The sequence below is a fragment of the Bos indicus genome, chromosome 23, assembly GCF_029378745.1.
Source record: "Bos indicus isolate NIAB-ARS_2022 breed Sahiwal x Tharparkar chromosome 23, NIAB-ARS_B.indTharparkar_mat_pri_1.0, whole genome shotgun sequence".
Classification (NCBI taxonomy): domain Eukaryota; kingdom Metazoa; phylum Chordata; class Mammalia; order Artiodactyla; family Bovidae; genus Bos; species Bos indicus.
In genome coordinates, this window is record NC_091782.1 from 16,095,494 (window position 1) to 16,120,104 (window position 24,611).

Sequence of the window (24,611 nt, forward strand, 5' to 3'; positions counted from 1 at the left end):
GTCTTTCTTTCCTGACAGTATCAGAGGCCATGGTAAATATTTTTCAGAAAAGCTTTAATTAAAATGTTAAACCCTCAGCTGCAACCCCAGCGACTTTCCCAGAACTATACGTCTTCTCAGCAGCTAATTATTTAAAGTAAAATAGTGGCATTCAGTCTGTTTATGAGAAATTAACATATTAATGCGGCAGTAATTACGCTTTAGCCCAGACGTTCTGTCCTGGAGTCTCAGCTTCAATGGGCTGTGTCCCCAGGGCCTGGCTCGCCACACCTGCACAGGTGTCTCATCTCCTCCTGGATCCCTGAGCTAAAGTGGGAGGCCGAGCTCCCTCCTCCAGACACCGTTTCTCTCTGTTTGTGAATGCTGCATCATAATTAAGAAATGCATGAATCAGAGAAGGAAGGAGATGGTGGGAGCAAAATGTGAGGATGAGGACGAGTGGGAGCAGTGGAAACAGCCACGGGCATGGGAATGGGGACAGGGCGTAAGTGTCGGCAAAAGGTCCAGCAGCTGACACAGATGGAGCCTCAGAGAGGGAGGCTGTTTCCTTCCAGATTGTGGGGGGCGGTGGAGCGGGAGGGTGGGATGGGGCAGGGCGGGAAGAGGATTCCGACCTGGACTGGGGTCCTCTGGAGGGGCTGTGAGTCTTGGTCACTTGCATTTACTCGTTCATCTGTTTAATTATTCATTCATCAACAGTCTACGTACATGAGCAATGCCGCAGGTGTATCACGCACCGGGGGCGGAACTGCCAGTCTGCAATCCCCAGCCTCAGGAACAGCCTAAGAGCGTATCACCTGCACGCATACTTGGCCCCTGGTTCATCTCCTAGAGACACAGAACCACGTGCTCTGCATTTTCAGGATGCAAAGATCATCAGAATAAAAGGCATGGGGGCCACAGAGAGGTGAACAGGAAAAGATGTCTCTTCTTCACCATACTACCACTCACCCTGACACGGAGAGGTGCCTGTGTCCCAGCAGGTCACACCTGGAAGGCCCTCCACTGGATTAGTCTAAATGTCTCCTTGTACAGCTGAGAGATGGAACCCAGAGAGGGTGTGACACCACTCAAAAGTCACACAGCTAGTTTAACTGAAGTGGGACCAAAGCCAGGGCAAACCCCACAGATACCCCTCAAGAGGTGATGTCAGACTAGGGGGATTGTCCACAAGAATGCACCTGTCAGGCCAGGTTCCATGTCTGCCCAGAAGCTGGCACCACGTGAGCGGCTGAGTGGGGGCAGGTTGACTCTCTTAATGGTGTATGGCGCTTGGAAGCTTAGTGTGAGAGAGAAGAGATCAACAGTTCTGGATCCAAATCCCATCTCACAGGCCTAGTTGCCGGGCAGGCTTGTGTAAGTTATTAGAATTTTTGGAATCTTGTTTACCTCCTTTGTCAAATGGGCACAATAAATCCTGTCATCCCCAGAAGGTATAGGGACCAGAATGGATGTAGAGCTCTGGTACAGTGCTGGGCAGGAGATCAATAAAAGGAATCATTACAGCATGAGCTTGGCCACCGGGGTAAGTCCAATTGTCTTCTGAACAGGTGCCACTTAAGCCAGGGCAGTGACACAGGAGTTTCAGGGGCAACAGGGCAGATAGATTTTGATTTTGTTCTTGTTGTTTCATGGGTTTTTTTTTTTTAACATTTCACAGATAATCTGCTAATATAATTACCCCTGGGTAACTGGGAATTAACTCACATTTCCAAACACTATGAGGCACTGCGGGTGAAAAAGCAAAAGGAAAACATCATGTGTACTTCATTGTACAATATGCAAGAAACTACCTCCTGCATCATGTCTGTGTATGTGCGTGCACGTGTGCATGCTCAGTTGTGTCCGACTCTTCAAGACCCCATGGACAATAGCCTACTGGGCTCCTCTCTCCTTGTAATTTTCCAGGCAAGAATACTGGAGCAGATTGTCATTTCCTTCTCCAAGGAGATTTTCCCGACCCAGGGACTGAATCTGCATCTCTTACAAAGAATCTGGCAGGCGGATTCTTTACCAATGTGTCACCTGGAAAGCCCCAGAAGTGAAGGATCTGCCCTCTCTGAGGCTTGAACTCAGGACCTTCAGATTATAAGACTAATGTGCTGCCTACTGCACTAAGAGGGCAGATAGTCTGACTTTCACTTCATGTCTGTACTCTAGTCTTTTTGTCTCCATCTGGCTGAAAAGCTGTGCAGACACTGGGTGGGGTCTATGAATCCCTAGAAGCTTCTTGTGTATCTGTTCATTTTCCAGAGAAAAGAGTTTGTAGTTTTCCTCAAGACTTTCTTCCTTCAGGGAACCCTCAGCCTGTTGTGGGAGATTCATTTTCTACCTTCAAGCTGAGGTAGAGAAAGCTCTGCCCTCAGGGAGCCCCAGTCTGAGGGGACACAGCGTGGCCTCAAGGAGCCCCAGTCTGAGGGGAGACACAGGCCCTCCTCAGGGAGCCCCAGTCTGAGGGGAGACACAGCCCTGCCTCAGGGATCCCCAGTCTGAGGGGAGACACAGCACGGCCTCAAGGAGCCCCAGTCTGAGGGGAGACACAGCCCTGCCTCAAGGAGCCCCACTCTGAGGGGAGACACAGCCCTGCCTCAGGGATCCCCAGTCTGAGGGAAGATACAGCCCTGCCTCAGGGAGTCCCAGTCTGAGGGGAGACACAGCCCTGCGCTCAGGGATCCCCAGTCTGAGGGGAGACACAGCCCTGCCTCAGGGAGCCCCAGTCTGAGTGGACCCAGCCCTGCCCTTAGGGAGCCCCAGTCTGAGGGGACCCAGCCCTGCCCTTAGGGAGCCCCAGTCTGAGGGGAGACAAGCCCTGCCCTCAGGGAGCCCCAGTCTGAGGGAGACACAGCATGGCCTCAAGGAGCCCACATCAGATAGAGGAGATACAACTGATATTTCCAGGTACATCCCAGTCTGAGGAAAACAAAAAATATCAGAAATAATTCACACATGCCAAACAATGGTGTACCAACTGAGCCCCGGGAACTGAAGAAAGACTCAGCCAAGGTAGGGTCCAAGCAGAAGACCCCAGCCCAGGCCGCCCCAGCCCCTCCTCTGCAGCTCCCTCTAACTAAGGCTCAGGCTACATACAGGCAGAGTGTGGTTTCAGACCCTTCAGCCAGCAATTAGTATTCTAAACATGAAATTAATTTCTCCTACAAATATGAGAACCTAGTAATTTGTTTCACTTTTATTTTATTGTCAGATAGGATTCATTTTCTACATGATTTTATGGTTGGATAGGATTCATTAGAAATTTTCCCCCAACTCCTTCTCTTAAAAAAAAAAAAAAATCTTCCTTCAGCTGTTCAGTCAGCGGTTGAGCTGGCCTTAGCTTTCCTTTGAGTCACCGGCTCCCACACAACTGCATCGCCATAGCCCCAGGTTCTGCTCCGTGGTTTCACTTTAATTTCCAACTCTGAAGAGCCAGGTACTGAAATGGAGATAAATCTGTCTGGAAGCTCCAGCAATGGGACCTTTGATAGTGGAGCAGTGGGGAGAGTTAATGGCTCCAGGGCTCCTCTGTGTTATTTACTGACGTGGGGACCCTCACTAGCTCAGACTAACACTTCTAATCTATTTAGTACCCACGCTGGGTCACTTAACTTTGTTACCTGCTCTTATTTCTACCTCTGCCTGTGTCCTCCTTACCCGCAAGGTCACTGAAAGCTGACCCTCCTGGGGTATGCTCGGCCTGTGCCGGGCAGGACCCCTAAATGCCAGCCTGTGAACCCTTCCAACAAGACATCTTCAGCCTTGACCACAGACTCTGCTTTCCCTTGTGTCCTGCTCACTGACCTCAGAAGTAGTCAGAGTTAGGCACCTTAGGAGTTCCCCTTTTGTTATACAAGCAGGGAGGACTCCTTTCTCCTTCAGACTGGGGCTCCGTTAGGCAGGGCTGTGTCCCCTCAGACTGGGGCTCCCTGAGGCAGGGCCATGTCTCCCCTCAGACTGGGGCTCCCTGAGGCAGGGCCATGTCTCCCCTCAGACTGGGGCTCCCTGAAGCAGGACTGTGTCTCCCCTCAGACTGGGGCTCCCTGAGGCAGGGCTGTGTCTCCCCTCAGACTGGGGTCCCTGAAGCAGAGCTGTGTCTCTTCCATTAGACAGGATCACGTGGAGGCTGGCAGGGGCTAAGTATTAGGGTCAATTACTCCCTCTCAGTCCAAGTCACCTTGTTACATTTTCTCACTAACCCCTGCTTCTCTTTACAGCACAGACCCTGACTGTAATTAATCATCTGCATAATTATCTGTTTAACATCTCTCTTCTCCTCTAGACTGTAAGTTTCAGGGGGTCAAGGACAAATGTGGCTTGGTCTCTGCTCTATCTAGCACCTGTGACACTGCTTGGCACATAAGAGGCCCCCAATAAGTATGTTCCTCCTGAATGGCAGATGAAAGGACAAAGTATTCTGTGTATTTATACACACTGTCATAGAGAGCATAGGAATCAGAACCCAGGCGTGTGTCAGGACTGTGGACTTTTCCTAAGGGACACAGCACATTCTCAGCTGGCTCTCCTGACAGCTGTAAGATGAGCACTCAGGGCAGGATAACACAGGATCTGGGAAGAAAGACCACGTGGGTCTGCAGCCCACCTTTGCTCCTCACCATCTGGTGATCTCCAGCTAGGTTCTTAACCACTTCATCTATAGGTTAATTACAGCAGCCATCCCACAGACATGGATCTTACAATAAATGTAATGCACTTAGAATAGTGCCTGGCACATAGTAGACATTTGACTAGTGTTAGCTGCTATGACTACTGTTATTAGCATTACTTTTGTGCAGATGGGAACTGAGGCTTCAAGAGATTAACTTGTCCAAGGTTCCAAGGCTGTGACTGAGCAGGGCCAGGATTTCCTTAAACCCTTAATAACCACCAGACTTCCATGCCCCCCTCTGATATTAGAACAACTGGGCATTGCTGATTAAGAAGCACAGGAAGGGGAGAAATCAAGCCACTTTTGATGCTGCAGCCTTGGAGAAACTGACCAATGAGGAACAGACCCAGATTCTGATGGACAAGAGGAAGAGAGACAAGAGGAAACCATGAAGTGGCCAAGTCCTGGCCTCCCAATCAGGCTGGGATGATGTCCCAAGATGACCCCAGGTCCCTCCTGACCTGGCCCTTTCACCTCTCTGAACTCATCTCCTACCACAGTTTACCTTAATTATGCCAAATACACTCCAACCTCAGGGTCTTTGCAGTTCCTGGGCCAGGAACCCAGTTCCATCAAGGTGAGGTCCATGATGGATTATAAACATGGTGCATTTGTCACCAGTCTCTTCGATCTCAGTGCCTGGACAGTGAGCATTTCTGCCTGGTCCAGGGGTTGAAGAAGAGCCTGCATTAGTCTAGCTCCTCTAAGAAGCAGATGCCAGGATTACGAGAGGGAAGACATGCCTGTGAAGGAAAATGGAGGGAAAGCTGGAGAAGGCGGGGAAAAGCATCAAATTGCAGCATAGGTCTGATGCTGTAAAGGAGAGTGGGAAGGGAGGAAGTTTGGGTCGAAAACTCTTAGACTGTAGTGCAGGTGAAGAAAGTTTAGCAAATGGGATAAGGCCAGTGGGGGAGGGGAGGGCCTGAGCTGCTGTTTCCCCTCCCCCATCTCACATGAAGGCCTCTGCCTTCACATCCCAGCCATGCTCGGTCACCAGCTGGGAAACGTGGCCTTAGTGCCAACACGGTGGGATTCAGAGCATGGTGGCCAAATCCAATACACTCTCTGAAGAAGGAGTTCTGAGGGGTACATTTTCATGGTGGCCATGAACCAGACTCAACCAACTCTTGGCCTGCCTCTAGTACCTTGTCAAGAAAAATGGCCTGAAATTCGCCTCCATGAGGCACTACTGCGCTATCAAGGCTGGAGACGGTGTGGGCTCACTGAGTGATTAGCTTCCAGCCGTAAGTCACCTTCCAAGGGTCTTGGTGGAGAAATCCAGGCTCACACAGCCAGGGGAATGGCCAGAGACTTCCTCCTCTGGAGATGACAACTCCTAGGTCTGGTTTTCCTGTCTCATGGGGGACACCTTTTCCAGCAGGTATTCTGAGGCATAGTCCCAACCAGCTCACCAAGATGGGAAAGCTTCAGGGTGGCAACCAGCTGGGTACAGGCCGGGTGCCAGGAATTCAGCAGGACTTGGCGCTTAGGCAGCTCAGCTTCAACCAGTCCCTTCTCTCTCCACAGAGAGATTCTGACGCCTCTTCACTGGTCACTGTGAAGCTTCACAGAGAGAAGACAGCTGCAAATAGCCAGCCCGGAGCCTGGCTCCCCACAGACCCTCCTGTGAAGTGGCCTTGCTCCCTGCTTCTCTCGCTCCTCTAATCTCACACTCTTCAGCAGACACGCTGCCTCTGATGCCACCATAATTTGCTGGTTACATAACATGCGTCCTCACTGGGTGGCAAGTCTCACTCACTGGAGGGGCTCCAAATTAATAATCTATTATTCATGCCATCCGCAGTGTCTCTCCGCTGACAGTGGCAGTAAGAAAGAAAAGCTATACAGGAAGGAAAAGAGAGGGAAGGGAAAGGTATCCTTGGGAGCAAGCGGGTACAGGAGAACTGGTCTCTGAAAGTTTAAAATAGAAAACAGCCTCAGTGGAGCTGTCTCTATGGAGGTTGTTTTCTTTGCTTCCTGGAAGTCAAGGTCATCAGTAGGAAGGACAGGCAGGGAAGCAGCTCCAGGGTTTCATAGTAACATTCAGGGCCTCCATTCCTCCAAATAGAGCCACTTCTAAAAGACTGAGGTGGAGCTGGAGGGAAGGAGATGTAAAGAATGGGAGAGACACATTTCCACCTCAGGGAACCCCAGTCTGAGGGAGACACAGCCCTGCCCTCAGGGAGCCCCAGTCTGGGGGAGACACAGCCCCACCTCAGGGAGCCCCAGTATGAGGGGAGACAGAGCCCTGCCCCCAGCGAGCCCCCTAAGATGAGACATGGCCCTCAGACATGGCCTCAGGGAGCTCAGACTTATGAGAAGACAGAACCTCTGTGCTCAGGGAGCTTCTAGATAAAGAAAAAACAAAGCAAAACCAGACCCTTCTCCCCCAGACTGAAAACAGACATTTTTTTCATGTGTGCAACAGAGAGGAGATTTCTAGTTATCTTAGTCAGAAACTAGAAGACAAGGGTGAAAAGGCATAACAGACATCCGGACTGCTCTTCCTAACGTTTCAGTGGAGGGGAATGTTCTAAGGGCTCATCTGTAAATTTTACACTTTCACAGTGTGTAAAATCTGCTATAGTTTCCAGCTGAATGTGCCCTGGAAGAGACACATTCACTTAGCTCTGATCCCTCCCCAGAGTAAAAAATGTGAATAATGTAATAAAGAAAATAGAGACAATGATTAGCTCTAAGAAAATTAAGAATAGTTTGGGAAGGAAACTGTTATCATACAAGGCTCTTTCTAAGCAGTATTTATTTAATCACAAATATTAATACAAACATTGAATACTTATTTTTAGCCACAAGTTGTCATAAAAACATTATTGAAAGACTGGTGGGGAGAGTAATTATGCTGGGGGTGTGATAGGAGGAGTAATATCAGAGTGTAAAGTGCTCAAAGTCCTTATCAGGAAGTCAATGGGTAATGTCTCGAAGGAAAATATCAAGAAAGAGCCAATAATAAAGAAGTAAAGACCAGAGGAAATAACTAAAGAGTTGAAATGTTCCGCCTGAGGAGAGGGGTTCTGGATGGGTAACTTATAACTGGTCACTGTTCCTTTACATTATAACCTATTTGACATACATAAAACTTGGATAAAAATAAAAATTCATATTTTGTAATGGCAGCAGAATGCTGTCAGACCTTTGCTATCTGCAGGACAACAGGCAGCAGGTGGTTAAGCTGATCGGTGGATAAAGTCATCAAATAGCATCAGAGGAAGGAGACCAGCGGGGCTGTCTCTACAGATGCCACCGTCTGGCTTAGGGACACTCAGAACCCTAATGCCCATCCTGTTGGAGCACACGCTGGGCTGGAGGGGACAGGGAAACCACCAGAGAAACTGACTCTAGACTAAAAACACCAGTCACAGCCATTCACACAGTGAACAATCCAGAAGCTGGCATCTGAACGCCTGCCTTTTCAGGACTTTAATATCATCAAGAATAAAATTACTTTTCTTTTGTCTAGCCCTTTACAGTCCCAGGTAGACCTAGTGGTAAAGAACCTACCTGCCAATGCAGGAGACATAAGAGACTTGGGTTCAGTCCCTGGATTGGGAAGACCCTCTGGAGGAGGAAGTGGAAACCCGCTCCAGTATTCGTGTCTGGAGAATCCCAGGGACAGAGGAGCCAGTCAGGCTACATTCCATAGAGTTGCAAAGAGTCAGACAAAGTGAAGCGACTTAGGATGCACTTAGAGTTTACAAAGCCCTTTCACATGGATTATGTGAAATATCAGCACTGGGCCCTATCTGTCCAGTAGTACTCTTCTCCTTTTATGACTGAAAACCCAGGGCTTGGAGAGGAAAGCAGTTTACTTAACATTACATGCAAGTAAGGCATGAAGATGGGCACATCGTGATCCTCCTCCTGGGTGGTACTTTGGGATCAATCTGGGCAACTTAACACTCACACCCAGCTGAATGGGAGGTTTTGTCACGGTTAAAGTCTCCCCTATTGATTCTGATGCCCCACTCCAGGCCACCTCTGGTCCCCTTTAACTAACCTCCTGTCCCACTACTCCATACACAGCCTCCTGTGGACTTCAGGGAAGGCTAGGTTTGCAAAAACAGCACCACTAAAATTTTGGTGGCTTAATATGCATATGTGTGTGGTCAGTGGTCTCCAAATCTTTGCGACCCCATGGACTGTAGCCCACCAGGCTCTTCTATCCTTGGAATTCTCCCAGCAAGAATACTGGATGGAATTGCCCTTTCCTCCTCCAGGGGATCTTCCTGACCCAGGGATCAAACCCAAGTTTCCTCTAGCTCCTGCATTGTGAAGTGAATTCTTTACCACTGAGCCACCTGGGAAGTGGCTTAATATGACAAAGCTTTTTTCATCACTCACTAAGTCCACTGTGGGTCCAGGTAACCTTCCCGGTAGCTCTTCTCCATCTCAGTGTTCTCAGCTTCTTTGACCTGGTGGCTCCTCAATCTTGACATAGGCTTCCATGGTTGCCATGGCAGGAAAAGAAAAAGTGCTGAAGACACTTGTACCATCCATTAATGCTTTAGCATATTAGAAATACACATCAGTTCTACCTGCAATCGATTGGCCAGATCCAGTCTTGTGACCTTCACATAACAGCAAGTGTAGGGGTGAGGGGTAAAATCTTCACCTATATTCTACAGAGAAGAAAACTCAATGTGGATAAGCACCAGTGATATCTACCACAGCCTTCATGACACCCTGGAAGTGCTCCCCACTCTCTGCATGGTCCCACAAACCCCCATTCTCCCTTCCCTTACCCCTCTTTAAGGTCTGGCTGGAGTCCCATCTCCTCCTTGAGCACTCCTTGGCCACTGCTTTCTACACAGATCCCCTCAGTTTGACCAACATCAATTCTCATTATCTGTGGGATGCATTTGGCACTTATAGCTCATTAAGCATTTTCAGAGTCTTTACATATCCTCTGTTTCAAATGATTTTATCTTCTGGACTTTGGGCAAAGTATTGAGAGGAATTGCTGGTCTGGCCAACAGAGAAGAGTTTATCAGAAAAGTGGGAGGCATGGGAGCCTGTGGAGTGGCCCCCATGACTTCTGAGCCTTTGAGCCTTGCAGGGAAGAGAGTCGAAGGTACTAAGGAACCCTGGGCTTGGAAAGACTGTCTTCAAAAGCCCATCATCTTGAGAAGCTTAGACTGAAAAGTGAACACCAATTAAGAGTTGGGTGTCTTGGCAGGAGAAAGCCTTCCTTAGAACTGATGATTATCTTAATGAGGGGATAAGAAGTATTGAAAAGGCCACAGGCTGCATGGGAAGCCCACTACTGAGCCCAAGACTTAAATGAGCATGCACAAAAGACGGGAGGAAAGGCCAGCCCCCCGCCCCTGCATGCCTACTGCACCCCAAGCAGACAGGCCCCTGCGATTCCCACATGCTGGAGTCACTGCCTGCTGACATGGCTAGTTATTTATTAGTCTTTAACAAACATAACACTTACCATGTACCGGGCACTATTATGTGCATTTTATGAATACTAACTCATTTCATCAACACTGTATGGGTTATTTTTCCCCTCATCCCCCAAAGATGCCAAGGTTAAATAACTTGCCCAAGGTCATCACTAATGTGGGCCAGAACCTCTGGCTCCTTCACAACAAGAACATATATTTATCTGCTCAGCAACAGACAATAGTAAGCACTCAAGAGATATTTAAGTGCTTTCTAAATGAATGAATGCGATCTTGTTTCCCTCTGAGGCCGGACAGCCAGGGTCCAATTCCCAGTTCCATTGCTTACTGTGTGAACCTGGGCAAGATATTCACCTCTCTCCACCTCTGTTTACCCACCTATAAAGTAGGGCTAATAATAGGCTTTATAGGGTTGTTGTGAGGATTAAACAATTTTTAAAATTAATAAATGTAAAGAATAACAATCCCTGGCACAAGGAAACACTCAATAAAGTGTAATTGTTATTTCACATGCTATATCATATCTCATCAAACCACTAGCTTCTGTAAATACACATTAACCATTTCTTTTCATTCTTGTCACTATCTAGAATGTGTTAGGTGGACATTTCTAAATATCCTAGAATAGAGAATTGTCTTAGTTGTCTATTGCTACATAGCAAAGTTTAGCAACTTAAAATGATGTGCATTCATTTTCCAACCATTTCTATGGCTTAGAATTCTAGGCATTACTTAACTGGGTCTTCTATTATATGATCTCTTATAAGTCTACAACCTAGATGTCAGCCAAGGCTGTGGTCTCATCTGAAGGTTCAATTGAGGAAGGATCTGCTTGCCAAGTTCAGTCTATGTTTATTGGCAAGATTCAGTTCTTCCATGGCTGTTAGATGGAGGGCCTCAGTCCCTTGCTGGCCATTGGTGGGTCGTGGCCCTCAGCTGCTTGCCATGAGGGCCTCTCCAACTCACTTTATCACAGCAAGTTCATGAGAAGAGGAGCCAGGAAGAGAGAGAGTTGGTAAAATGGAAATCACTGTCTTTTGCAATTTAACCACAGAAGCAACATGGATCTTTCTTGCCATATCCTATTGGTTATAAGCAATGACTAGGTCCAGCCCACACTCAAAGGGAGGTTTGGGGGTCCATGTCAGAAGCTGCTGACTCCAGGCTCAAACGTACTTACTGACTGAACCCAAGAGTCAGCTCTGCTTCAGATGAAGGTAGGGAACATGGAGAGGCTGATGTGGGTCATGTAAATTCCAACTAGCCCTGCCTCTAGGGAAAGCTTCCTTGAACCCTTTTGGGACCTTGGTGTCCATCCCTATAGAATGAGCAGCTTTGACTAGAAGATGCCTCAAGTGCCCTCCATCTAAATTCTAGATTCTTTGAATTTAACAGATCTTGATTCAACCAAACTGACAAAGTTAAGAGTTCTCTGCATTCTTGGAAAGTTGCCAAGATCATGCGCATCCCTCCCAGCCCCCCAGGTGAGGGTGGATCACTGTCTCCCTTCCACCACCCATGCTGTGCCGTCCTACACACAGCCTTGGTAGATGGAAGGAAGTGGGCGAGCAGAGTCCTCAGCAAAGAAAAAGTCCCAAGTGTTGCACTTGCTTCACCCACCTCCTTGCCCTGAATTGCTCTGGAGGCTAAATCATTGCCTGGCCCAATTGGCCAGGCAGGCCAGCATCAAACCCTCAGTGAGATTAAAGGCCCTATTGAGGTGTATAAATCAGAGCAGCACACCCTACTGAGAGCATGTGATTAGAATAAATGTGTGTCCCTGGGGCTGAACACAACTCTGCTGCATGCTGGGCACCTGCGTCCTCCTTGGGATCCTTCCTATATATTGTCCCACTGCTCCTGTTCTTCCTCAACAGCTCAGCAGCAGCCCACCCAGCAGACAGTCCCTTTCAAACAACACCCTCCTTTCCCTATACAGAGAGTGCCACATGAGCACAAGGAGCCCGAGAAATACTGTGGGGGATAGGGAGTCTGGAGAACCTAGTGTGGGTCCTGGCTGTGCCCCTCGCCTGCAGTGTGGCCCTGAGGGGGTCCCTTTCTTTGCTCAGCATCAGTTTCCTAATTCCATCGATCAATAGATTGGACCAGATGACTCTGCAGATCTCTTCAAGCTTTCAAATCCTACAGTTCTGATATTTATCTCAAGTGATCAGGGAAAACAGGATGTCCCTAGATGAGAGAGGATGAGTTTGGCTCTAATTAGCTGAACTGTGACCCCCCCATAAAAGTGGCTTCTGCGTGTTATCTCAATCAGAGGGAGAGAGAGAGGAGATTTCAGGGTTGGCGCAGTGGTTCAGCAATGTTACTTTCCCATCTTCCTCTGTTGTCAACACCAATGAGAGATGTCCACACGCCCCTGGGGGGAGGGGGCTGAGATGGCCACATCTTTCAGTGTCACATTTTTCTGTGATGGTGTCAGACTCAGGAGGGAGACAGAGTGGTGGGCTCTCCTGGGTGCTATATGTTACTAGGAGAAGGCCTTTCCCAAAGACTGGTGTCTGATCATTACTTCTCATGTCTCACCCCACCCCCAAAAGATACACTAATGAACCTCAGAATGTGATCTGATTTGGAAATAAGGTCATTGTTAATGACCTTATTGAGTTAATATGAGGGCATACTGAAGCAGGGTATGCTTCTCATCCAATATGACTAGTATCCTAATAAGAAGAGGAGAAAGAGAAGACATGGCCATGTGAAAACAGATACAGAAAGAATACTATGCGATGAGGGAGGCAGAGACCAGGGTGATGCAACAACAAGCCAAGGAGCACCCGGGGCTGCCAGTGACACCAGAAGTTGAGAGAAGGGCAAGGAACGGATTCTCCCCGGCAGCCTTCAAGGTAGCATGGCCCTGCCGACACCTTGGTTTTAACCTTCTGGCCCCTAAAACTGTGAGAGAATATATTCCCGTCATTGTAAATTACCCAGTTTGTGTCTGTCTGTTGTGGGAGCCCTAGGAAATGAACACATGCCTCTTTGGCTGGAACTTGACTCACATCCCCTCAACTGCTGGCAAATCACCAATGGTGAAGTGAGCTTGACTGTGCCACGGTCAACCACGGTTCATCAAGAAGACTGAGTGCCTTGCCTCCTGGACAAACCCAGGTTCTTAGAGACTAAAGAAGAGGGGATGGTATGATATCATCAAGTCTAACACACACATTTGGAATATGAGAAGACTGAGGCCCCCAGCTTCCTCCACCTCCCGTATGGCAGCCTCCTCCCTGTAGGTGTGTGATGGCTCTGACCACTCTTCGTCTTTGCCATGTGATTCTGTTTCATACCGATTCCAGAAGATCACTAAGCACAAGTTGACAGGAGGCACAGTAAGAGGCGGATATGGTCAGAGCCTTCCGGTATCCCAGCTCACACAGGAGATTATAAGAAGGGCTGAGGGACGTCCTTGGTGGTCCAGTGGCTAAGACTCCACACTTTCAAAGCAGATGGCCCAGATTCTGTCCCTGGGTCAGGGCACTAGATCCCACATGCAGCAACTAAGAGTTCACACATGCGTGCGTGCTAAGTCACCTCAGTCGTGTCTAACTCCTTGTGACCCTATAGACTGTAGCACACCAGGCTCCTCTGTCCATGGGATTCTCCAGGCAAGAATACTGGGGTGAGTTGCCCTGCCCTCCTCCAGGGGATCTTCCCGATCCAGGGATCAAACCTGTGTCTCCAATGTCTCCTGCATTGGCAGGGGGGTTCTTTACCACTAGCGCCACCTGAAAAGCCCAAGAGTTCACGTGCTACAACTAAAATAAATCCCCATACCGCAACAGAGACCGAAGATCCTGCAGGCCACAGCTAAGACCCTGCAAAGCCAAATTAATAAAGGGTTTTTTTTAAATAAAATAAAAGATAAAAGAAGAACTGAGAGGCCTGGGTGTGACTCAACCTGGATGAGAGATGGATTTGGAAGACACAGCTTGACCGGCAGCTTCCTAGAAGCTGGATTCTCAGTAAATGCTGAGGTTGCACAAAGGACTGAAAATGGGGAGGAACAGAAAAAGAACGTGAGACTTTAGGACGAAAACACGCTTGGTCTGCCCACCTAGGGGCCTGGCCTCAGTGGAAGGCCTCCTCATGAAGAGCCGGATAAACACAAACGTATCAAGGAAAAACAATTCTACTGCAGCCACGACTATTACAGCATCTCACGAGCATCTCATGCCCACATTAACTGACCTTTCCCCCACAGGCTCCTCATTTTGCTCTTCATTTCTGTCTCAACAGAAAGTATTTCCACTTGCCCAGGTGTCCAACCCACAGTCATGGGTGATCCTTTAACCCCTGCCCTCCCCTCCTTCACTAGTCATGCACCAACTCCTGTCAACTTCTGTGCTAAATACTCCTGAAACCCTGCATGTCTCCTGGCACTTCCCTCCCCCATCCTTGCTTGCTGAGATTACTATGACGATCTCCTTACTAATCTGCCTGCCTCCAATCTTCCCTCTCCATTCCTTCCATCCACATTCCCTCCAGTCGGAACAGTCTTCCAGAAACCCAGATCCAATCACATCACAGCTCAAAACAATTGCGATCCCTTGCACCCCATGGCTTTTGTATTGATGTCCAATCTTCCTGACTTTCTTTCAAGGCCCTTCATGACCTTATTCCTATTTCTTCCGAAAGCTTCTCTCATGTTTCCCCTGACCCCCAGCCCCTCATCTCCATGTTTCACAAAGCCACTCTCCTCACTTCCTGCAGCTAACATGCTATCTTGAGCCCCCCAGACCTCTGAGCCTGCAACTGAAGTCTCCCATGTCACCTGATCTTTCTCTTCTTCTCTGATTAACATCTGTACATATTTCAGGCTTAAACACCACTTCTTGTGGGAAAATCTCCTAGAACCCCCCACCCCAGACTGGTTTGAGTTGAGCCCCCTTGCCTTTCCCTGGTCTGCTCTGTGTTGCATGGTGGCTGACCCCCACAGGCCTCCCCTGTCACCTGGTTCCTCAGACAGGGAAGTGGAGGGCAAGAGAAAGGCACAGGACAGACATTTCATTCCTCCATCTCTGCCTAAGGGACCGGCGCAGCAGCGCCCCCTGCAGGACTCTGGCTCTCACTGTGACACACTCACTATGGATCCACGTTCAACTTGGAACCCTAATGGGGTCTCATCACATAGCCCCCACCCTTTACCCCTGTAGTGGAATAGTAGCTGCTTCCTGCCGTTGCTACTTTGCAGGTCAGTTGATCCCTTCTATCGCTTTTTAGCCAATTTTCTCTATTAAATTACTTCAGTTATAAATATCTAAGTGACTGGTTTTCCTGGTCCCACCCAACTCGCATAGACCTTCCCCATAGAACAGCTCACTGCACTTCCATAACTGTCCCCATTCACCCTGAACTCTAAGGGCCAGTTTGCATGTCTATTCTCCCCTAATGTGAGTGTTTCATGAACACAGGGACCACCTCTGCTTACTGGCCATTGTATCCCTAAAACAATGTTCGGATACAGTGACTATCTAATTAACACATGAGTGAGCGAATGAATGAACCAGTAAGTTTCATGCTGAGTTTCTTGTCTGTCCAACTGCCTGTCAAGCTCATTTTCTCTTTCTCCGACTTGCAAACCTCCTTTCTTCAAGAAAATAATCCCTCCTGCTTGGTCCTTACCCTGCAGGCTTCCTCTCTGCTTTACTTTAGTAAGTCAGTAGAAGTAATACCGACTAAACAGTCCAAAGATCCAGGCTCATCCAGACTGCCCACTTCCCCGGCATATCTCCCAGAGCGGGCTCAGCCAAGGCTGTTGGCCAGAGGGAACAAAAAGTTACGAGGTATGGAGAACTGCACAAAGCCAGGTGATGGAATCCTAGCTGGGGCTAGAATCATGGCTCCTGTGGGAAGCTGCCTCCTGGTACCATGGAGGGTGGATCTGGAGGGAGCCTGGTGAACAGAAAGGTACTTGAGTGGTCTTTCCTTCCCAGGGATCTGAGCCCCAGGAGGCTGCCCTGCAGCCCAGCTTCGCTGGAGTCAGGTGGGGATGCAGAGACAGGAAGATTCTTGGCTGCCTGGCTGCCTGGCTTTGTTCCCAGATGGGGGCTGAGTGGAAAGGCCATGCATGGTTTGGCAGTCTAGCGCAGGATGGGGTGGAGTGCCAGGTAGAGGGAGGGAAGCACAGGCACTGACCCAGGACAACGGCTGTGGTCTGAGCTGCTGTTTTCCCTCCCTCCTTCCTAAGCCCACGCATCACATTTCAATCAGCTCTGAGGATCTTTGCGGCAACAGGAGACAGACGGGCTGCAGAGACACAGAGCATCCAGCCACGCCTTCCTGGCCTGGACACTGATTGGAGGGTGACAAGCAGCTGCAGCTTTCTCATCATAAGCAGTAGAATCTGTTTCCAGAGCCCAGCCAAGAGTCTGCAGGCAGGAGGGATGGCAGCGAGACACTTAGTCAAAGGCTCAGGATCGGGGGTCTTGGGGGGCTGATTTGTCCATCTCTCTGCCTCCAAGATGAAGTGACTGAGCACACACGCATTGCCTCTAAGAAGACCTTCAAAGATTCCAGCCTAGACAGGCTCTGTTGATCCTACCAAGGTAATGAGATGCCCCAAACGGTAAAGCGCAGGTCACACATGTCTCAGTGGAAGGGGAATCTAGACAGATCCTTCTCCCCATGCCAGCTAGAAGTCATCTTGGAAACTGGGTCCCCCATGGGGTGGGGAGGAATGGGTAAGGCAGAGGGAGTCCGGAACAGTGGGGTCAGGGGTGGGGTGGAGTGAGGGGACCCTAAGGTCAGTGCTGCTGGGGAGGTGAGAATCATAAGCACCTGCCACTTACTGAGTGGGTCCTGGGCTCCAGGAGCGGCGCTAGGCACTTTTAGTCATCACGCATTTTATCTTTAAAATAGCCCTCTGAGATTGTTACTATTGTCGTCATTTTGTGAAGGACGGAAACCAAAGATCAGAGAAGTGAAGAGACTCTAAAGGGTCACACAGCTAGGTGTGAGCAGCCCAGCCAGGCTCGGAAACGGGGTCTGTTTCCCTCCTTTGCAGTGACATCTGTGCCCTGACCCACCTAGGGTGCGGCCTAGGGCCAGACACGGGCCACAGCTCCCTGAGAGCTAGCAGAGGGGCAGCTCTAGAGTCAACGAAGCAGGACTTTCCCGGTGGTCTAGTGGTTAAGACTTGGCCTTCCAACACTAAGAGGAAGGGGGTTCATATCCCTAGTTGGGAAGCTAAGATCCTTCATGCCTCTGGGCCAAAACAATACAAAATATAAAGCAGAAGTAATATTGTAAAAAATTCAATAAAGACTTTTTAAATGGTTTACCGTAAAAAAAAATTTTTTTTAATAAAAAAATAAGTCAATGATGCTGGGTGGAGGAATCCCAAGGATGTGGTTCCACCTGTTGGAGGCCTTCACTTAGGGTACCTGGTGGCCCAAAAGTCTCACCTGAGGTTTCTAACGTCTTTCTTGGTTATTAAGGCGGACTGAGGTCCAGCTTCACCTTCATCCCTGCATCCTCACAGTAACTCAGTGCTTGGCCAGCTTCCCAGGCATCTTCTCCACCAAGCCCTGCTCTCCCTGGGCTCAAACACTCGTTGCCTCTCACCAGGCCCAGCTGGGCAGCCTCCTGCCTCTGACCCATCTTCCATGCAGCTGTCACCACAATTTTTCTCAAAATCAAGTACGAACTCTTACTCGTAGCATGTGAGATCTAGCTCCCTGACCAGGGATTGAACCCGGGCTCCCCTACACTGGGAATGCGGAGTCTTAGCCACTGGACCATCAGGGAAGTCCCCTGGTCATAGCGCTTTCTGAAGTACCTCTGCCAGCACCCTTTGGCCTTTGGGGTAAAACCTGAGTTCCATCGTCTTACATTCCAGCCTCTCCCAAGCCAGCCTTGATCCCCTCTCCCCGAGCCACCATCTCCAAATCCTCCACGCTTCCTGGAGCTGGGGGCCTGGCTGTTCTCCTGAACGTGCCTTGCATTTCCACATTTCCTGCCTTTGCTCCTGTTCCCTCTGCCTGGGTTGGCTTCCCTGGCCTTGGTTTTTTCCCCTCGGCAAAATGTCACCTTTCCGGACCAACTGAAATGTCAGATGCTCTGTGAAGCTTTCCCCAGCATCTTCTCCTCTGTGCTAGCTGCTCCCCTGCAGACTCTTGAGTCTGAGATGAAGAAGATGATGATAAGCAAATTACTAACAGCTAACACTGTGGAACACTCACTATGTGCCGGGCGCTGTTCAAAGCTCTTCTCATGTATTAACGCCTTTAATCCTCAGAAGGACTCAAGGTGGCGGGTGCTATATCATCCCCATTTTGTAGATGGAGAAGGAAGGCCCAGAGAGGTTAAATCATCTGCCCAAGGTCACACAGCTGGGGAATGGAGAGGAGCATCCAAGCGCCTCTCCAAGCATCCAAGCATCCAGCAGCCAAGCACAGCAATGTGATCCAGAGCCTGTACTCCTTAGCACTCTGCAAGGCCCCTCCAGAACACTCATGAAGGGAGTATCTGACAGCACCTCTAGAGGAGCAATGCTCACAGAGATCATCACTCACTTGTCTCCCCCGAAGGCCTGAGAGCTCCCTGAGGGCAGTGCTTGTCTCCCAGGTCTCTGTACGTTTTGTGTCTAGCCCCACGCAGAGGACAAGAATAAATGAGGCATTTGTTGGCAAAACAAATGAATGACCTGTCAGTCATTATACCACTCTACCCGAGTCACCACAGGAGGGAGAAAAAGCCCCCCAGAGGATGCCCCATTTGTGAGATGACCCACTTCCCTGCTGTCTCCCAGGCACGTGAGAAATAAGGCCAGGGACAGTGTCCTCTGTTAGGGCCCTTCATGAGGCTCTGTCCATGGGGTAAGGGCGGGGCTCACACATCCCTTCACTGCCCCTTCCACTAGGGCTCTGGTTAGGGGCAAGAACCACCTTCCCCCACCTCAAATACCTAGATTCCTGGTAACACCCCGTGGCTCTACTTTTCATGGGCTCCCCAGGTCCCAGAGGCACACCCATCTGCCTGTTCTCTGACTCACCAGCCTGGCTGTAGAGCAGGAAGCAGAGCTGGACTTACAGAAGTTGGGGAATGGGTGATAGGTTCTAGAAGCCACTCAAATTCATCATGTCCCACCCTGAGTCTCCATCTGGTCTCCTGTGAGCTCCCTTCTGCTTACCCGGATGACGAGCCGAGACACCCCACCAATACCTCCCTCCCCCTCATCCCCACACCCTATCACTCCCCTCTGTCCTGTGATCCCATTTCCTAAACATCCCTGAACCTGCCCTCTTTCCCTCCCCAGGATCCCAGGGCACATCACGGCTGGTCTGGAATAGGAAGGCCCCCAGGATGCCCCCACTGCCCCTCCCTTCTAGTTCTTCCTCTGCCGCCACAGAGCACCTTGTGATTTATGGATGGGATCATGCCTCTTTCCTGTTCAACAGCCTTCCACAGCTCTGCACTCTCCAGAGGATGACACTCAAGCCTGTGACCATCCTCCCCGCCTCTCCTGTCTCCTCCTACTTTCCCTGCCTCTGCGTGTGCACCGCTGCCACACCACATAGGCTTGGCCACTCCAGTCCTTCTGCCAGAGCCCCCATCTCCACCTTCCCCCTTCTCCTCCTGGCCCTCAGCTCCTGCCTGTGGAAGACATGCCTTAGTGAGCAGCTCCACCAGGAAGCCCTCCATGAATTGCTCCCTCTCCCTTCCCCCTCCTTTGAAATCTGGCCTCCTGCCGCCATGGGCTCTCACATACCCCTTAGGTATCCATTTCTCCTGGGACTTGCCAGAGTTTACTGAAATCATCCCGTTGCACATGTGGCCCCAGTGAACTGTTGGACAGGATCTATCTTATCAGTGTTCCATTTCCTGTCCCTAGTTGGGCACCCAGGATGGAACTTGGCAGGCACTTGGTGAATGTGTCTTAAACAGAACTGAAAACAGCCCTGAATCATCCATCTGTAAATAGGTGAGCCCTCAGGGCTGCAGGGGGAACGAAAGGAGATATTGCGTGTGAAGTTCTAAGTTTGCGCTCTGCCATCACTCACCATCATCATGATCTGTGCTATTATGACTCATGCAGTGCACTTGAAAAAGCACTAGACTAGGCATTAGGAGATGCAGAGTCTAGTCCCAGACCCCACATTAACTATCAGGGTGACCCTGGGCAAGTCAATTATCCTTTCTGAATTAGTCCTCAGTAACTGTTATTTTCCTTCCTTGCTTCGCTTCCATTATTGAATGGCTCCCTATATTATCCCCACCTCTCCCTTTCTTCAGCACAGATAATTAAGAATTTGTAGCATATCTTGACGTATGAACACTGCATTGATGAATACCCATAATACATAAGCAATTGCTATGATGCCCATCACAGATGTGCTCTGACACCCATCACAGAGGAAGCCTCTTCCCGTCTCATCACCCATACCTCTACATGTTTTTACATCAAAAAATAGAAAAAAAATTAAGCAAGAAGACAATCCTTTAAATACATTACATGTTAAAACAACCAAGTTATGTATTTCTTCTTTTCTCATTTCTTTGTGGGCTGGGCAAACGTGATTGTTTACGCATAGGTGCCAGCCTGGACCACTATGTGGGAATCAAGCCCAGTGATGCACCTCTATAGAGTTAAATCACCAGCAGCCTCTTGCCCACCCAGCCCCAGCCCCACCCAAGGGGGAAATGACAACTTCTGCCAGCAGAGAGAGGACAGAGTCTTATCAAAAGCAGCCCTGCAGATCTGTATCAAAGCAACATGCTCGTTCAGAAAATCACTAATATTGTGCCAGGCTATGGAGAAAAATGGTTTCTAATTATTCCCATTAGTTTTGGAGAAAGGAGAAGGGCTCCTCCTCACAGGAGCCTCTTTGAGATTTGAAACCATTTCCTCCTAGTGGGGGCAGGGAAGAGGCAGGGAGCTACATTGCCCAGAATTCCTGTTGCTGAACCAGGGCTGGCCCCTGGCTTCCACTGGCTGGCAGTAGCCCAAGCTAATAGGCCAATCAGAGCACGAGACGAAGGATGGTATTCCCATCTGTCCCACCACGAAACTTAGGGCGGGAGTGAGGAAGGGAAGATGAAAGTGTCAATTTTTCTAAGACTATTATTAGGAGAGAAGATTTGGACAAAAACAGTCTGCTGGCAACTAAGCCGTTAAACCATGTCAAGATCAAGACAGGGCAGAGCCCAGACTGACAAAGCCACACTTCCCACCACTCTGTGCTCAGAGAATCCTTGTTCTGATGAGGAAGACACAGCCCCTGCTCCCAGAGAGCTCCCAGTCTGATGGGGGAGACACAGCCCCTGCCCCGAGGGAGCTCCCAGTGTGACGGAGGAGACACAGCCCCAGCCCCAGGGAGCTCCGAGTCTGATGGGGGAGACACAGCCCCAACCCCAGGGAGTTCCCAGTCTGATGGGGGAGACACAGTCTCAACCCCAGGTGGCTCCCAGTCTGATGGGGGAGACACAGTCTCAACCCCAGGGAGCTCCTAGTCTGATAGGGGAGACAGGGCTCCAAAGTTAGGACAGGGTTCAGAGTCCAGTCATACTCTCAGCTTCTGCCCAGCCCTCTTCACTCCCTGCCAAGGTGTTCTCTGCAGCCTGCCAGAGCCGGCCATGCCACTGTGATGGACCCAAGTGGCTTGGCACTTGTCCTTGTCTTCGCTCCACTGGGCCTAAGGTTGGGCTGGCTCTGGAGACGAATGGATGTCTCTCACACCACTGGGAGAAGAGCTGTGGGGAAGCAGAACCAAAGATAACAGAAGTTTGCAGCCAGAGCAGGTGGTCCCGCAGGGGCAAACTTCAGCAGAGCTCTTCTTGGGCAGAATTCTGTATTCCTCCCACCACCCCTCCTGGATGCTGTTCGCAATTTATCCCCTTCTTTCAAAAGCAAGCCTAGCCCACCTCATTCAAGAAGCGGTCATCGCACCTCTGTCTCCAGCATTCTGTTTAAGGTAGTCAGCTGCACAGGGCTGCCACTGACATGGCCTTTACTGATGTGACATTTCTGGGGAACTTTCTGGTCTCTTTGGCCCTTTCAGATGTCCCTGGACTCCCCCAGATTAGAGCTTGATTTTCAGTTTCTCTTCCATCTGGCCCAGTGCTTCCCAAATCCAAGATCTCTCTACGACCATCATTGCCTGGGGGCTCCACAAGAGGGAGCCATCACCTCCAGGGGACTTGGGACAGAAGACCTATAGTTGAATCCCATCTTTGCCACTTGAAAGCTGTGTTACTTTGGCTAAGATGCCTCACCTCTCTGAGCCTTGGGTTTCTCAAAAAATGGGGAGAAAATGAGTATTGCCCCAGACTCACATGGCGGTGGAATTGCCAATAACAAATGGTTAAGTGCCCTGCAGCGCTAGTTACTGTTATTATTTAGCTAATGTCCCTGGGTGCAACCAACGTCCAGAAAACTCATTCTTAATGTATGAAAGGGCTTCCCTGGTAGCTCAAAATGTTGCACTTTACCTGGTAGCTCAGCTGGTAAAGAATCTGCCTGCAATTCAGGAGACCCTGAGTTCGATTCCTGGGTTGGGAAGATCCCCTGGAGAAGGGATAGCATACCCACTCCAGTATTCATGGGTTTCCCTGGTGGCTCAGAGAGTAAAGAATCTGCCTGCCTGGGTTCAATCCCTAGATTGGGACCCTGAAGGAGGGCATGGCAACCCACTCCAGTATTCTTGCCTGTAGAATTCCTATGGACAGAAGAGCCTGGCGGGCTACAGTCCTTGGGGTCACAAAGAGTTGGACACAACTGAGCATCTAAGCACAGCACAGCACAATATATGAAAACAAATAAAAGGAGTTGCTCAGTTTACAGCCAGGATGGGGTTCCTGGAAGCCCCTCCTTTATAGCCTCCCCCACTTCCTGCTTCCTTCCCCCCTTAAGACTCTAAGGTCATTGAAGAGCATGGTTAGAACAACACTTAACAACTAAGTCTCTGAAGCTTTGCTCAGCACCCATGATCTGCCAACTGAGTCCAGGTAAAGTCATCACCTGCAAACGAATTAAAATCTCTCCTTCAGAGACTGACTGGTAAGACAGAAGTGTATTACTAGAAAATGTGAAAAATTGTTACTATGGGTCATGCTCCAATATTCCTCTCTCCTGAGATGTTTGTGAATTTTGTTTTTGAGTCCTTCCTTGCACACAATGTGGTGGGCTGGTTGTCTGTTTAATATTTCCAGGAATGATCTGGAAAGAAGGGGTGCTGAGGAAAGAAGGAAGACGATTCAGAGATGCCAATGATTGAGTTCAGTGGGTTTGATCTTTCCCACACCTTTCCATCTAGGGAAAAGGTCAACCCTGGAGTCTAGGGCAGTTTGGCTAAGATGGGGTAAAAATGGCAAGAATCTAAGAATACTCAGCTTTCTGAAGGCCAGGGCCACCTCTCACTTGACTGACAAGAAGAAACAGGGAGAGAAGTCCTGTGCTGATGGGGACCAGCTCAAATACCACATCTTTAAAGCCACTTCAGTCCACTCCACTTAACAACCAGTGAGAAATCCCTGAAGTTTTGGTGGGTCTTACAGGCTGATCTTTTAGAATGTGCCTGCTTTTGGTTCACCAAATGTATCATTAGAAACGCATCCAGCTGCAATTAACAGGCAACCCAACCACATAGCTTAAATTAAAAGGAGATTTTTCTTAAATATCAAGGAATCCAAGGATAGGTGTTGCTGGTATTGATTGAGCTGTTCAATCATGTCATCAGAGACACAGGTCTTTTCCACTATCCCCGCAAGCCAACTTTCATCCTCATTGCTTAGAGTCGCAGGGACCCAAGATGGCTGCTACAGCTCCAGGCGTTACAGTCTCATTCAAGGAAGGAGGAAATGGGGCCAAAGGAGGGTAGAATCCTCTGGTGTCAGGGAAAATGCTGTAGGGACGTGACACAACCAGCAGGTTAGCCCCACCTACACAGGAGGAGCAGGTAGGCCTGTGGAAGTACAGTCAACCTTTTCGACTGGTGACCTCACCCTCTTGCAACCTGCTGCTCATCCAGCTCAGGTTTCCAAAGGATCACCTGTGCAGGTGTGTGCTCACCTGGAGTGGAATTGGTATCCCTCACCAGGTGGAATTGTTCAGTTCAGTTCAGTCGGTCAGTCGTGTCCAACTCTTTGCGATCCCATGAATCACAGCACGTCAGGCCTCCCTGTCTATCACCATCTCCCGGAGTTCACTCAAACTCATGTCTATTGAGTCAGTGATGCCATCTAGCCATCTCATCCTCGGTCATCCCCTTCTCCTCCTGCCCGCAATCCCTCCCAGCATCAGAGTCTTTTCCAATGAGTCAACTCTTCGCATGAGGTGGCCAAAGTACTGGAGTTTCAGCTTTAGCATCAGTCCTTCCAAAGGACACCCAGGACTGATCTCCTTTAGGATGGACTGGTTGGATCTCCTTGCAGTCCAAGGGACTCTCAAGAGTCTTCTCCAACACCACAGTTCAAAAGCATCAATTCTTCAGCGCTCAGCTTTCTTCACAGTCCAACTGTCACATCCATACCTGACTACTGGAAAAACCATAGCGTTGACTAGACGG

At 49.5% G+C, this 24,611-nt stretch overlaps 1 non-coding gene across 1 annotated transcript; it reads right to left on the minus strand.

Moving 5' to 3' along the window:
• Nucleotides 1-2,051: 2,051 nt before the first annotated feature.
• TRNAI-UAU (transfer RNA isoleucine (anticodon UAU)) lies at nucleotides 2,052-2,124 on the minus strand. The gene has a single exon. It is a non-coding gene; the product is annotated as a tRNA-Ile (tRNA).
• Nucleotides 2,125-24,611: the final 22,487 nt, after the last annotated feature.